Source organism: Arachis stenosperma, chromosome 9 (assembly GCF_014773155.1).
Source record: "Arachis stenosperma cultivar V10309 chromosome 9, arast.V10309.gnm1.PFL2, whole genome shotgun sequence".
NCBI lineage: Eukaryota > Viridiplantae > Streptophyta > Magnoliopsida > Fabales > Fabaceae > Arachis > Arachis stenosperma.
This window is the reverse complement of record NC_080385.1, coordinates 123,268,676-123,283,876: the sequence shown is the minus strand read 5'-3', so window position 1 is coordinate 123,283,876 and position 15,201 is coordinate 123,268,676. Positions and strand designations below refer to the sequence as shown.

General features: G+C 39.3%; 1 non-coding gene across 1 annotated transcript; it reads left to right on the top strand.

Moving 5' to 3' along the window:
- The first annotated feature begins 1,180 nt into the window (after nt 1-1,180).
- LOC130953745 (small nucleolar RNA R71) lies at nt 1,181-1,288 on the top strand. The gene has a single exon (XR_009075907.1). It is a non-coding gene; the product is annotated as a small nucleolar RNA R71 (small nucleolar RNA).
- The last annotated feature ends 13,913 nt before the right edge of the window (nt 1,289-15,201 follow it).

Sequence of the window (15,201 nt, the reverse complement as noted above, 5' to 3'; positions counted from 1 at the left end):
ACCCTAAGTCACACAAGGCCTTCTTGAAGGTCATGGTGCCTATGGTACAAGGTATGGAAAACTTCCCAGGATCTTGTTTCTTTTGAGGTAATTTCTGCCTAGACAAGTCATCCAGTTCTTTGGTGAGCAAAGGAGGTTCATCTTCCCAAGTCTCATTTCCAAATAACTTGTCATTTAGCTTCATGATTGCTCCAAGGTATTTAGCAACTTGCTCTTCAGTGACATACTCATCCTCTTCAGAGGAGGAATACTCATCAGAGCTCATGAAAGGCAGAAGTAAGTCCAATGGAATCTCTATGGTCTCATTTTGAGCCTCAGATTCCCATGGTTCCTCATTGGGGAACTCATTGGAGGTTGGTGCACGCCCATTGAGGCCTTCCTCAGTGACGTGCACTTCCTCTCCATCCTCTCCAAATTCGGCCATTTTTATGGCTTTGCACTCTCCTTTTGGATTTTCTTCTGTATTGCTTGGAAGAGTGCTTGGAGGGAGTGCAGTAATTTTCTTACTCAGCTGTCCCACTTGTGCTTCCAAATTCCTAATGGAAGACCTTGTTTCAGTCATGAAACTTTGAGTGGTTTTAATTAGATCAGAGACCATGGTTGCTAAGTCAGAGGGGTTCTGCTTAGGATTCTCTGTCTGTTGCTGAGAAGATGATGGAAAAGGTTTGCCATTGCTAAACCTGTTTCTTCCACCATTATTATTGAAACCTTGTTGAGGTCTCTCTTGATTCTTCCATGAGAGATTTGGGTGATTTCTCCATGAAGAATTATAGGTGTTACCATAGGGTTCTCCTAGGTAATTCACCTCTTCCATTGAAGGGTTCTCAGGATCATAAGCTTCTTCCTCAGATGAAGCCTCCTTAGTACTGCTTGGTGCATTTTGCATTCCAGACAGACTTTGAGAAATCAAATTGACTTGTTGAGTCAATATTTTATTCTGAGCCAAAATGGCGTTCAGAGTGTCAATCTCAAGAACTCCTTTCTTCTGACTAGTTCCATTGTTTACAGGATTCCTTTCAGAAGTGTACATGAATTGGTTATTTGCAACCATTTCAATTAGCTCTTGAGCCTCTGTAGGCGTCTTCTTCAGATGAAGAGATCCTCCAGCAGAGCTATCCAAAGACATCTTGGATAGTTCAGAGAGACCATCATAGAAAATACCTATGATGCTCCATTCAGAAAGCATGTCAGAAGGACATTTTCTGATTAATTGTTTGTATCTTTCCCAAGCTTCATAGAGGGATTCTCCATCCTTCTGTCTGAAGGTTTGGACTTCCACTCTAAGCTTACTCCATCTTTGTGGTGGAAAGAACTTTGCCAAGAAGGCATTGACTAGCTTTTCCCAAGAATCCAGGCTTTCTTTAGGTTGTGAATCCAACCATATTCTAGCTCTGTCTCTTACAGCAAAAGGGAATAGCATTAGTCTATAGACCTCAGGGTCTACCCCATTAGTCTTGACTGTGTCACAGATTTGCAAGAATTCAGCTAAGAACTGATGAGGATCTTCCATTGGAAGTCCATGGAACTTGCAATTCTGTTGCATTAGAGAAACTAATTGAGGTTTAAGCTCAAAGTTGTTTGCTCCAATGGCAGGGATAGAGATGCTTCTCCCATAGAAATCAGGAGTAGGTGCAGTAAAGTCACCCAGCACCTTCCTTGCATTGTTTGCATTGTTATTATTTTCGGCTGCCATGTCTTCTTCTTCTTTGAAGAATTCGGTTAGGTCCTCTAAAGAGAGTTGTGCTTTGGCTTCTCTTAGCTTTCTCTTTAAGGTCCTTTCGGGTTCAGGGTCAGCTTCAACAAGAATGCCTTTGTCTCTGCTCCTGCTCATATGAAAGAGAAGAGAACAAGAAAATGTGGAATCCTCTATGTCACAGTATAGAGATTCCTTGAGGTGTCAGAGGAAAAGAGAAATAGAAAGAAGAAGGAGAAGAAGAATTCGAACTTTACTTAGATGAGGTTCGAATTGTGCATTGAGAAGGAGTAGTACTCCATAAATAGAAGGATGTGAGAAGGAGGGAAGTAATTTTTTTTTTCGAAAATTAATTAAAAAGATTTTGAAAACATTTTGAAAAACACTTAATTGATTTTCGAAAATACAAGTGAGAAAGAAATCAAGTGATTTTTGGAAAAGATTTTGAAATTAGAAATTAAAAAGATTTGATTGAAAACTATTTTGAAAAAGATGTGGTTAAGAAGATATGATTGAAAAGATTTGATTTGAAAATAATTTTAAAAGATATGATTTGAAAACAATTTTAAAAAAAAATATGCTTTGAAAAACATTTTAAAAAGATTTGATTTTAAAAATTAATGACTTGCCTAGCAAGAAAAGATATGATTCAAACATAAAACCTTCCTCAACGGAAAAGGCGAAAAATGTTCAATCAAATCATTAATTGTTAGTAAGTATCTTTGAAAAAGGGAAGAAATTAATTTTGAAAACATTTGATTGAAAAGATATGATTTGAAAAAGATTTGATTTTGAAAAACTTTGAAAACTTGAAAAAAAAAATTGATTTGAAAACAAAATCTTCCCCCAGCACCATCCTGGCGTTAAACGCCCAGAATGGTATCCATTCTGGCGTTTAACGCCCAAAATGCACCCTTTTTGGGCGTTAAACGCCCAACCAGGTACCCTGGCTGGCGTTTAAACGCCAGTCTGCTTTCTTCACTGGGCATTTTCGAATGCTCAGCTTTTTCTGTATAATTCCTCTGCAGTATGTTCTGAATCTTCAATTCTCTGTATTATTGACTTGAAAAGACACAAATTGAAAATATTTTTTGGATTTTTAATAATCAAGAATGATCAAAATGCAACTAAAATCAAATAACAATGCATGCAAGACACCAAACTTAGCAGTTTGTATACTACTGACACTATATGAGACACATAAATACTCAAGTCAAAAGAATTCAAAGATCAGAGTAAGAAATCATCAAGAATTACTTGAAGATCCTTAAGAAGACACATGCATGAATGCAGTAAGAACAGAAACATGCAATTGACACTAAACTTAAGATGAGACTCTAGACTCAAACAAGAAATATTTTTGGATTTTATGCTTTTGTAATTTTTTTTTGTTATTTTTCGAAAATTAGGTGAAAAGGAAAATAAAGGTATCAAAATTCTTAATGAGAATTCCAGGAATCATGCAATGTTAGTCTAAAGCTTTAGTCTAAAGGAATTAGACATAGCTAGCTAAGCTTCAGCAAGACATTGCATTCAAGAGCTAAATTGATGAGGATCAATCAGCTTTGGTGATGATAAAAACATCACTTTGAAACACTAGAATTCATTCTTAAGAACTCTGAAAAAAATAATACCTAATCTAAGCAACAAGATGAACCGTCAGTTGTCCATACACAAGAACAATCCCCGGCAACGGCGCCAAAAACTTGGTGCACGAAATTGTGATCACTACAACTTCGCACAACTAACCAGCAAGTGCACTAGGTCGTCCAAGTAATACCTTACGCGAGTAAGGGTCGATCCCACGGAGATTGGTGGTATGAAGCAAGCTATGGTCACCTTGCAAATCTTAGTCAGGCAGACTCAAATGGGTATAGTGATAAACGAAAATAACATAAAAGATAAAGATAGAGATACTTATGTATATCATTGGTGTAAGAGCTTCAGACAAGCGTATGAAGATGCCTTCCCTTCCGTCTCTCTGCTTTCCTACTGCCTTCATCCAATCCTTCTTACTCCTTTCCATGGCAAGCTCGTGTAGGGTTTCACCGTTGTCAGTGGCTACCTCCCATCCTCGCAGTGAAAGCTAATGCTCATACACTCTGTCACAGTGCGGCCAATCACCGGTTTGGTTCCCTCCCCTACCGGAATAGAATCCCTCTTTTGCGTCTGTCACTAACGCCCAGTAGGTTACAGGTTTGAAGCACGTCACAGTCATTCAATCATTGAATCCTACTCAGAATACCACAGACAAGGTTTAGACCTTCCGGATTCTCTTGAATGCCGCCATCAGGTCCTGCCTATGCCACGAAGATTCCGATTAAAGAATCCAAGAGATATTCACTAAGCCTCGTATGCTTGTAGAACAAGAATGGTTGTCAGTCGCCTTGTTCATAGGTGAGAATGATGATGAGTGTCACGGATCATCACATTCATCAAATTGAAGAACAAGTGATATCTTAGAACAAGAACAACAGTAATTGCATTAATACTCGAGGTACAGCAGAGCTCCACACCTTAATCTATGGTGTGTAGAAACTCCACCGTTGAAAATACATAAGAACAAGGTCTAGGCATGGCCGTGAGGCCAGCCTCCCAATGATCTAAGAACTAGATGTCCGAAGATGATCAAAGGATCTAAAAACAATCCAAAGATGAAAATACAATAGTAAAAGGTCCTATATATAGAAAACTGGTAGCCTAGGGTGTACAGAGGTGAGTAAATGACATAGAAATCCACTTCCGGGCCCACTTGGTGTGTGCTTGGGCTGAGCAATGAAGCATTTTCGTGTAGAGACTCTTCTTGGAGTTAAACTCCAGCTTTTATGCCAGTTTGGGCGTTTAACTCCCATTTAGGTGCCAGTTCCGGCGTTTAACGCTGGAATTTCTGTAGGTGACTTTGAACGCCGGTTTGGGCCATCAAATCTTGAGCAAAGTATGGACTATTATATATTGCTGGAAAGCCCAGGATGTCTACTTTCCAATGCCGTTGAGAGCGCGCCAATTGGGCTTCTGTAGCTCCAGAAAATCCACTTCGAGTGCAGGGAGGTCAGAATCCAACAGCATCTGCAGTCCTTTTCAGTCTCTGAATCAGATTTTTGCTCAGGTCCCTCAATTTCAGCCAGAAAATACCTGAAATCACAGAAAAACGCACAAACTCATAGTAAAGTCCAGAAAAGTGAATTTTAACTAAAAACTAATAAAAATATACTAAAAACTCAACTAAAACTACCAAAAACATACTAAAAATAATGCCAAAAAGTGTATAAATTATCCGCTCATCAAGGACAAGCAAACCTCTAAGTTTGGTGTGCTCTTCCGTGATCACTAAGCCAAGATTCATCAAGATCATGGCTCCTAAGGGAAAACAAACCAATTTAAGAGGAAAGAAAGAGAATAATCCAAAGAATCTTTGGAATCAAGAGAAGTTCTTAACTAAAGAACATGAAGACCATTATCATAAAATAATGGGTCTGAGGTCAGTGATCCCAGAAGTTAAATTTGATCTGAAAGAAGATGAATATCCGGGGATCCAAGAGCAAATTCGAAACAGAGGATGGGAAGTTCTAACCAATCCTGAAATAAAGGTTGGAAGGAACATGGTTCAGGAATTCTACTCAAATCTGTGGCTAACAGATAAGCAGAGAATGACTGAAACTGCTTACCATACCTACAGAACCATGGTCAGAGGGAAAGTTATGTACTTTCATCTGGACAAAATAAGAGAAATCTTCAAATTACCTCAACTGCAAGATGATCCTGAATCCTTTAATAGGAGGATGGTGAGAGCAGATAAAGGGTTGGATCAAGTTCTAGAGGACATATGCCTCCCTGGAACTAAATGGATAACCAATTCTAAGGGTGTCCCAAACCAACTCAAGAGGGGAGACCTCAAACCAATTGCAAGAGGTTGGCTAGACTTTATTGGGCGCTCCATACTACCCACTAGCAACCGTTCTGAGGTCACCATCAAGAGAGCAGTGATGATTCATTGCATTATGCTTGGAAGAGAAGTGGAGGTTCATCATGTGATTGCTTGTGAGATCTACACAATTGCAAATAAGAATTCCACTGAAGCCAAATTGGCTTACCCAAGCTTGATCTCCTTGCTCTGCAAAGAGGCTGGGGTGAAGATGGGAGTAGATGAATTCATACCCATTGAACATCCAATCACCAAGAAGTCAATGGAAGGACAAATACAAGACAACTCTATCAAAAGGAGGGCGTAGGAGTTCCTCCCTGAATTCCCTGAAATTGGCTACTGGGCCAGCCTGGAAGCATCTATCACCAAGTTGCAGGAGACTATGGAGCAACTTAAGGAAGAACAGCAGAATCAGAACTGCATGCTCTGCAAATTGCTGAAGGAACAAGAGAAGCAGGGGCGTGAGATTCAAGAACTGAAACGCCAATAGTTCTCCCCTCAAGCTGAGGGAGCATCCACTTCTCAAAATCAAGGTTGTTGAGTCCTAACTCTGTGAAAACCTCTATCATTAGGAGCCTATTTAAATCTTTTTATTTTCTATTTTTAGTCTCATCTTATATTTATTTTCTGAGTCTTGTTCTTAATTCATAATTAATAAAATTTAAAGTTTATGCCTTAAAAGCTATGAATGTCCTATGAATCCATCACCTCTCTTAAATGAAAAATGCTTTAATCATAAAAGAACAAGAAGTACAGGATTTCGAAATTTATCCTTGAAACTAGCTTAATTGGTTTGATGTGGTGACCATACTTTCTGTTTTCTGAATGTATGCTTGAACAGTGCATATGTCTTTCGAATTTGTTATTCATGAATGTTAAAATTGTTGGCTTTTGAAAGAATGATAAAAAAAGAGACATGTTGTTGAGGATCTGAAAAATCATAAAAATGATTCTTGAAGCAAGAAAAAGCAGTGCATACAAAAAAAAAATTCGAAAAAAAAAAGAAAAAAAAAAAGAAGAAAAAGAAAGAAATAAAAGTTGTGATCCAAGGCAAGAAGAGTGTGCTTAAGAACCCTGGACACCTCTAATTGGGGACTCTAGCAAAGCTGAGTCACAATCTGAAAAGGTTCACCCAATTAGGTGTCTGTGGCATGTATGTATTCGGTGGTAATACTGGAAGACAGAGTGCTTTGGGCCACAGCCAAGACTCATAAAGTAGCTGTGTTCAAGAATCATCATACTTAACTAGGAGAATCAATAACACTATCTGGATTCTGAGTTCCTAAAGAAGCCAATCATTCTGAATTTTAGAGGATAGAGTGAGATGCCAAAACTGTTCGGAGGCAAAAAGCTACTAGTCCCGCTCATCTAATTTGGAGCTAAGTTTCATTGATAATTTGGAGTCTATAGTATATTCTCTTCTTTTTATCTTATTTGATTTTCAGTTGCTTGGGGACAAGCAACAATTTAAGTTTGGTGTTGTGATGAGCGGATAATTTGTACGCTTTTTGGCATTGTTTTTAGTATATTTTTAGTATGATTTAGTTAGTTTTTAGTATATTTCTATTAGTTTTTAGTTAAAATTCACTTTTCTGGACTTTACTATGAGTTTGTGTGTTTTTCTGTTATTTCAGGTATTTTCTGGCTGAAATTGAGGGCCCTGAGCAAAAATCTGATTCAGAGACTGAAAAGGACTGCAGATGCTGTTGGATTCTGACCTCCCTGCACTCGAAGTGGATTTTCTGGAGCTACAGAAGTTTAATTGGCGCGCTCTCAATGGCATTGGAAAGTAGACATCCTGGGCTTTCCAGCAATATATGATAGTCCATACTTTGCCCGAGATTTGATGGCCCAAACTGGTGTGGCAAATCAGCCTCAGAAATTCCAGCGTTTAACGCTGGAACTGGCATAAAACTTGGAGTTAAGCGCCCAAACTGGCATGAAAGCTGGCGTTTAACTCCAGAAAAGGTCTCTACACATGAAAGCTTCAATGCTCAGCCCAAGCACACACCAAGTGGGCCCGGAAGTGGATTTTTCTGTCATTTACTCATTTCTGTAAAATCTTAGGTTACTAATTTACTATTAATAGGATCTTTTGACATTGTATCTGCACCTGATGACACTTTACACGTTTCTTTGTGTACCTTCCACGGCATGAGTCTCTAAACCCCATGGTTGGGGGTGAGGAGCTCTGCTGTGTCTTGATGGATTAATGCAATTACTACAGTTTCTCATTCAATCATGCTTGCTTCCATTCTAAGATATTACTTGTTCTTAAACTGGATGAATGTGATGATCCGTGACACTCATCATCATTCTCAACTATGAACGTGTGCCTGACAACCACCTCCGTTCTACCTTAGATTGAGTAGATATCTCTTGGATTCTTTAACCGGAATCTTCGTGGTATAAGCTAGAACTGATGGCGGCATTCAAGAGAATCCGGAAGGTCTAAACCTTGTCTGTGGTATTCTGAGTAGGATTCAATGATTGAATGACTGTGACGTGCTTCAAACTCCTAGCAGGCGGGGCGTTAGTGACAGACGCAAAAGAATCACTGGATTCTATTCCGGCCTGACCGAGAATCGACAGATGATTAGCCATGCTGTGACAGAGCATAGGAACGTTTTCACTGAGAGGATGGGAGGTAGCCACTGACAATGGTGAAACCCTACATAAAGCTTACCATGGAGGGAGCCTTGCGTGTTTGAAGAAGAAGACAGTAGGAAAGCAGAGGTTCAGAAGACAGAGCATCTCCAAAACCTCAACCTATTCCCCATTACTGCATAACAAGTACTTATTTCATGTTCTTTTGCTTTTCACAATCAATCCTAATAATTTTTGATATCCTGACTAAGATTTACAAGATAACCATAGCTTGCTTCAAGCCAACAATCTCCGTGGGATCGACCCTTACTCACGTAAGGTATTACTTGGATGACCCAGTGCACTTGCTGGTTAGTTGTGCGAGGTTGCAAAAGTGTGATTGCAATTTCGTGCACCAGCGTTGGACGCCCAAAATGTTTCTTACTGGCTTTTTCACGCCAGTGAGCTTCCAAATTCCCTTGTAACTCTGTGAATCCAATCAATTGCTATTTTACCTTTTGAAGATACTTTGACATATACCTGTAAAATTAATTAGCAAAAACAAATAAAATTAAATTTTGTGAATGGCTGGGTTGCCTCCCAGCAAGCGCTTCTTTATTGTCCTTAGCTGGACAGTGAGCTCTCATGGAGTCTCACAGATAATCAGAGCAAGGTTGGGACCTCCCAACATCAAACTTAGAGTTTGAATGTGGGGGTTCAACACCAAACTTAGAGTTTGGTTGTGGCCTCCCAACACCAAACTTAGAGTTAGACTGTGGGGGCTTTGGTTGACTCTGCAGTGAGAGAAGCTTTTCATGCTTCCTCTCCATGGTTACAAAAGGAGAACCTTGTGTCTTATAGTTTGCAATGTCTGCAAACCACAGAGCTTCCTGAACAGCAAACAATTGTTCATCCGAAAAGGTTTTAGAGATCTCAGTAGGAGGGAGGGATGCTCCTGCTACTGGTTCTATCCGGGACAGGTGATCAGCTACTTGGTTCTCTGCTTTGTTCATCACTTTTGATCCTACTAAGTACGATCTAAACTTGTCAATGGCATAAACCACTGCAAGTAATTCTTTTTCTGTGGTTGTGTAATTTTTCTGGGCATCATTTAAAACACTGCTAGGATAATAAATGACATGCAGAAGCTTGTTTTACCTCTATCCTAATACTGTACCAATGGTATGGTCACTGGCATCACACATTAGTTCAAAGGGTAATGTCCAGTCTGGTGCAGAAATAACTGGTGCTGTGACCAGCTTAGCTTTCAGGGTTTCAAACGCCTGCAGACACTTTGTGTCAAACACAAATGGCGTGTCAGCAGCTAGCAGATTGCTCAGAGGTTTTGCAATTTTTGAAAAATCCTTTATAAACCTCCTATAGAATCCTGCATGCCCCAGAAAGCTTCTGATTGCCTTAACATTGGCAGGTGGTGGTAATTTTTCAATTACTTCAACTTTAGCTTGATCCACCTCTATTCCCTTGTTTGAAATTTTATGCCCAAGGACAATCCCTTCAGTCACCATAAAGTGACATTTTTTCCAGTTTAAAACTAGGTTGGTCTCTTGGCATCTTTTCAGAACAAGTGCTAAATGGTTAAGGCAGGAGCTGAATGAGTCTCCAAATACAGAAAAGTCATCCATGAAGACTTCCAGAAACTTCTCTACCATATCAGAGAAGATAGAGAGCATGCACCTTTGAAAGGTTACAGGTGCATTGCACAAGCCAAATGGCATCCTTCTGTATGCAAATACTCCAGATGGGCATGTGAATGCCGTTTTCTCTTGATCCTGGGGATCTACTGTAATTTGATTATAACCTGAATATCCATCCAGGAAGCAGTAGTATTCATGACCTGCTAGTCTTTCTAGCATCTGGTCTATGAATGGTAAAGGAAAATGATCATTTCTGGTGGCTGTATTGAGCCTTTTATAATCAATACACATACGCCACCCTGTAACTGTTCTTGTAGGAACCAGTTCATTTTTTTCATTATGAACCACTGTCATGCCTCCCTTCTTAGGGATGACTTGGACAGGGCTTACCCAGGGGCTGTCAGAAATAGGATAAATAATCCCAGCCTCTAGTAATTTAGTGACCTCCTTCTGCACAACTTCCTTCATGGCTGGATTCAGCCGCCTTTGTGGTTGGACCACTGGCTTGGCGTCACCCTCCAATAGGATCTTGTACATGCATCTGGCTGGGCTAATGCCCTTAAGATCACTGATGGACCACCCAAGAGCTGTCTTGTATGTCCTTAGCACTTGAATTAGTGCTTCCTCTTCCTGTGGCTCTAAGGTAAAGCTTATGATTACAGGAAAGGTATCACCTTCTCCCAGAAATGCATATTTCAGGGATGGTGGTAATGGTTTGAGCTTGGGTTTGGGAGGTTTCTCCTCTTCCTGAGGGATTTTCAGAGGTTCTATTATTCTCTCTGATTCCTCCAAATCAAGTTGAACATCTTTAAAGATGTCCTCTAGCTCTAATTCGAGACTCTCAGCCATATTGACCTCTCTTACCAGAGAGTCAATGATATCAACACTCATGCAGTCATCTGGGGTGTCTGGATGTTGCATGGCTTTGGCAACATTCAACTTGAACTCCTCCTCATTGACTCTCAGGGTTACTTCCCCTTTTTGGACGTCAATGAGGGTTCGGCCAGTTGCTAGGAAAGGTCTTCCTAGAATGAGAGTTGCACTCTTGTGCTCCTCCATTTCCAGCACCACAAAGTCAGTAGGAAAGGCAAATGGCCCAACCTTGACAATCATGTCTTCAATCACGCCTGATGGGTATTTAATGGAGCCATCAGCAAGTTGAAGACATATCCGGGTTGGTTTGACTTCTTCAGTCAAACCGAGCTTTGTGATAATAGATGCAGGTATTAGGTTGATACTTGCCCCAGATCACATAGAGCTTGCTTGGTACAATTACCCTCTAATGTGCATGGTATCATAAAGCTCCCGGGATCTTTAAGCTTCTCAGGTAAGCTTTTTAGAATGACTGCACTGCATTCTTCAGTGAGGTAAACTTTTTCAGTTTCCCTCCAATCCTTCTTATGACTTAAGATCTCTTTCATGAACTTAGCATAAGTGGGTATTTGCTCAAGTGCTTCTGCAAACGGAATCTTTATTTCAAGAGTCCTGAGATAGTCTGCAAAGCGGGCAAATTGCTTATCCTCTTCTGCTTGGCGGAGTTTTAGAGGATAAGGCATTTTGGCTTTGTATTCCTCAACCTTAGTTGCTGCAGGTTTATTGCCTACAGATGTGGATTGGGAAGCCTTTTTAGAAGGGTTGTTATCAGCACTTGTATGTGACTGATCCCCCACTGGCGTTTGAATGCCAGGGACGGGAGCTGGAGTGGCGTTAGACGCCAACTCCTTATCTGTTATTGGCGTCTGAACGCCAGAATTGTGCTCCCTTTGGGCGTTCAACGCCGGATTCATGCTTGTTTCTGGCGTTGAACGCCAGGAATGAGCATGGTCTGGGCGTTTAGCGCCAACATTATTCCTCTCTGGGCTCTGATTGTCCTCAGAGGGATGTTGAGTAGCCATTTGTTCATTTCTTGGCTTCCTGCTGCTTTGAAGTGAGGTATTTAATGTTTTCCCACTTCTTAATTGAACTGCTTGGCATTCATCTGTTATTTGTTTTGATAGTTACTTTTCTGTTTGCTTTTACTGAACTTCCATATTCCTGTTAGCCATTCTTGTTTCCTGTAGTATTTCCTTGAATTCGGCTAGCTGTTGAGTTAGAAAGTCTAATTGCTGATTGAATTCATTAGCCTGATCTACAGGACTGAGTTCAGCAGTTACTGTTTTAGCTTCTTCTTTCATGGAAGATTCACTGCTTAGGTACAGATGCTGATTTCTGGCAACTGTATCAATGAGTTCTTGGGCTTCTTCAATTGTTTTTCTCATGTGTATAGATCCATCAGCTGAGTGATCTAGAGAAATCTAAGCTTTTTCTGTAAGCCCATAGTAGAAGATGTCTAATTGCACCCATTCTGAAAACATCTCAGAGGGGCATTTTCTTAGCATCTCTCCGTATCTCTCCCAGGCATCATAAAGGGATTCATTATCTCCTTGTTTAAAGCCTTGGATGCTTAGCCTTAGCTGTGTCATCCGTTTTGGAGGGAAATAGTGATTCGGGAATTTTTCTGACAGCTGTTTCCATGTCTTTATGCTGTTCTTAGGTTAGTTATTTAACTACCTCTTAGCTTGATCTTTTACAGCAAATGAAAACAGTAATAATCTGTAGACATCCTGATCTACTTCCTTATCATGTACTGTGTCAGCAATTTGCAAAAATTGTGCCAGAAACTCTGTAGGTTCTTCGTGTGGAAGACCGGAATACTGGCAGCTTTGCTGCACCATAATAATGAGCTGAGGATTCAACTCAAAGCTACTAACTCCACTGGAGGGTATACAGATACTACTCCCATATGAAGCAGTAGTGGGGTTAGCATATGACCCCAGAGTCCTCCTGGACTGTTCATTTCCACTTAGTTCCATGATGGAATAAAGGAGATTGTATGGATGTTGATATTATTTATTTTATAAAAATTTATTTTATAAAATAAAGTAAAAATAAAACAAATAAAAACGAAATAAAAGAAATATAAAAAAATAAAAAATTGAAAATATTTTTTTGAAGATTTTTGAAAAATTTGAGGAAAAGGAGAAAGTGGTTAGGATAAAATTTTTGAAAAAGATAATAAAATATATATTAAAAAAATAAGAATTGAAAAATTTTGAAATTGAAATCTGAATTTTTATATAAAAATTTCGAAAATGTAGTTTAAAATTAGTTAGAAAAGATATAAATTTTTTTTTGAATTTTGAATTTTATGATGAAAGAGAAAAACACACAAAAGACACAAGACTTAAAATTTTTAGATCTAATGCTCCTTATTTTCGAAAATTTTGGAGGGAAAACACCAAGGAACACCAAACTTAAAAATTTTAAGATCAAAACACAAGAAAGACTCAAGAACACCTTGAAGATTCACAAGAACACCAAGAACAAAAGAAAGAACACCAAACTTAAATTTTTTTTTTTTGAAAACCAAGATAAATTTTCGAAAATTAAATAAAGATCAACAAGAAAACACCAAACTTAAAGTTTGGCACAAGATTAACTCAAGAAAAATTATTTTTGAAAAAAAAAAGATTTTAAAAAGAAGATGCCCAATTGCCAAGAACATAGACCAACGCTCTAGCCAATTGGGAGTAAATGTAACACTTGTTCTAAATAGGTATATTCCTTTTGGAAGATTAATGCTTTAAAAAGAATACAAGTGAAACAAGAAAAGACACAGAACAAGAAAAATTAAAGATCAGACAAGAAAAATAAACAAGAACAACTTGAAGATCAAGGAAGAACAAAGAACACTAATACGAAAATTTTAAAGAAAAATATAAAATATGCAATTGACACCAAACTTAGAACAAGACACTAAACTCACGAAAAAAAATTAAAATTTGATAAAGAAAAATAATATTTTTGAAAAAATAATTTTTGAAAAGGGAATAAAGGACTCAGATTTAATGACTCTATAGCATCAATACTATATTCCTAATCTAAGCAACAAAATAAACCTTTAGTTTGTTCAAACTCGAACAATCCCCGGCAACGGCGCCAAAAACTTGGTGCACGAAATTGAAAATCACAATTCTTGACAATTCCGCACAACTAACCAGCAAGTGCACTGGGTCGTCCAAGTAATACCTTACGTGAGTAAGGGTCGATCCCACGGAGATTATTGGTTTGAAGCAAGCTATGTTTATTTTATTAATCTTAGTCAGGATGCCAATAAGGTTATTTGGATTTAATTGTAAGAAGTAAAAGTGTTTGGAATAAGTAATTGTTACTTTATTAATGGAGAATATGTTGGAGTTTTGGAGATGCTTTGTCCTCTGAATTTCTGTAATGTAATATTCCATGCAAGGAAAAATGCAAAGTTCCCTCCATGGCAAGCTGTATGTAGGGTGTCACCATTGTCAGTGGCTACCTCCCATCCTCTCAGTGAAAACGGTCCAGATGCTCTGTCACAGCACGGCTAATCAGCTGTTGGTTCTCGATCATGTTGGAATAGGATCCATTGATCCTTTTGCGTTTGTCATCACGCTCAGCAATCGCGAGTTTGAAGCTCGTCACAGCCATTCAATCTTTGAATCCTACTCGGAATACCACAGACAAGGTTTAGACTTTCCGGATCCTCAAGAGTGGCCGCCATCAATTCTAGCTTATACCACGAAGATTCTGATTAAGGAATCTAAGAGAAGCTCATTCAATCTGATGTAGAACGGAGGTGTTTGTCAGGCACACGTTCATGGGTTGAGGAAGGTGATGAGTGTCACGGATCATCACCTTCTTCATAATTAAGCGCGAATGAACATCTTAGATAGGAACACACACGTTTGAATGGAGGAATAGAAACAATTGCATTAATTCATCGAGACGCTGCAGAGCTCCTCACCTCCAACAATGGAGTTTAGAGACTCATGCCATCAAAGTGTATAAAATTCAGATCTGAAAATGTCATGAGATGCAAAGTAAATCTCTAAAAGTTGTTTAAATAGTAAACTAGTAACCTAGGTTTACAGAAAATGAGTAAACTATGATAGATAGTGCAGAAATCCACTTATGGGGCCCACTTGGTGTGTGCTGGGGCTGAGACTTAAGCTTCTCACGTGCCTGGGGCTGTTTTGGGCGTTCAACGCCAGGTTGTAACCTGTTTCTGGCGTTGAACTCCAGCTTGTAACTTGTTTCTGGCGCTGGACGCCGGACAGCAGCATGATACTGGCGTTGAATGCCAGTTTACGTCGTCTATCTTCGCGCAAAGTATGGACTATTATATATTGCTGGAAAGCCCTGGATGTCTACTTTCCAACGCCATTGAGAGCGCGCCAATTGGACTCCTGTAACTCCAGAAAATCCATTTCAAGTGCAGGGAGGTCAGAATCCAGCAGCATCAGCAGTCCTTTTTCAGCCTAACTCAGATT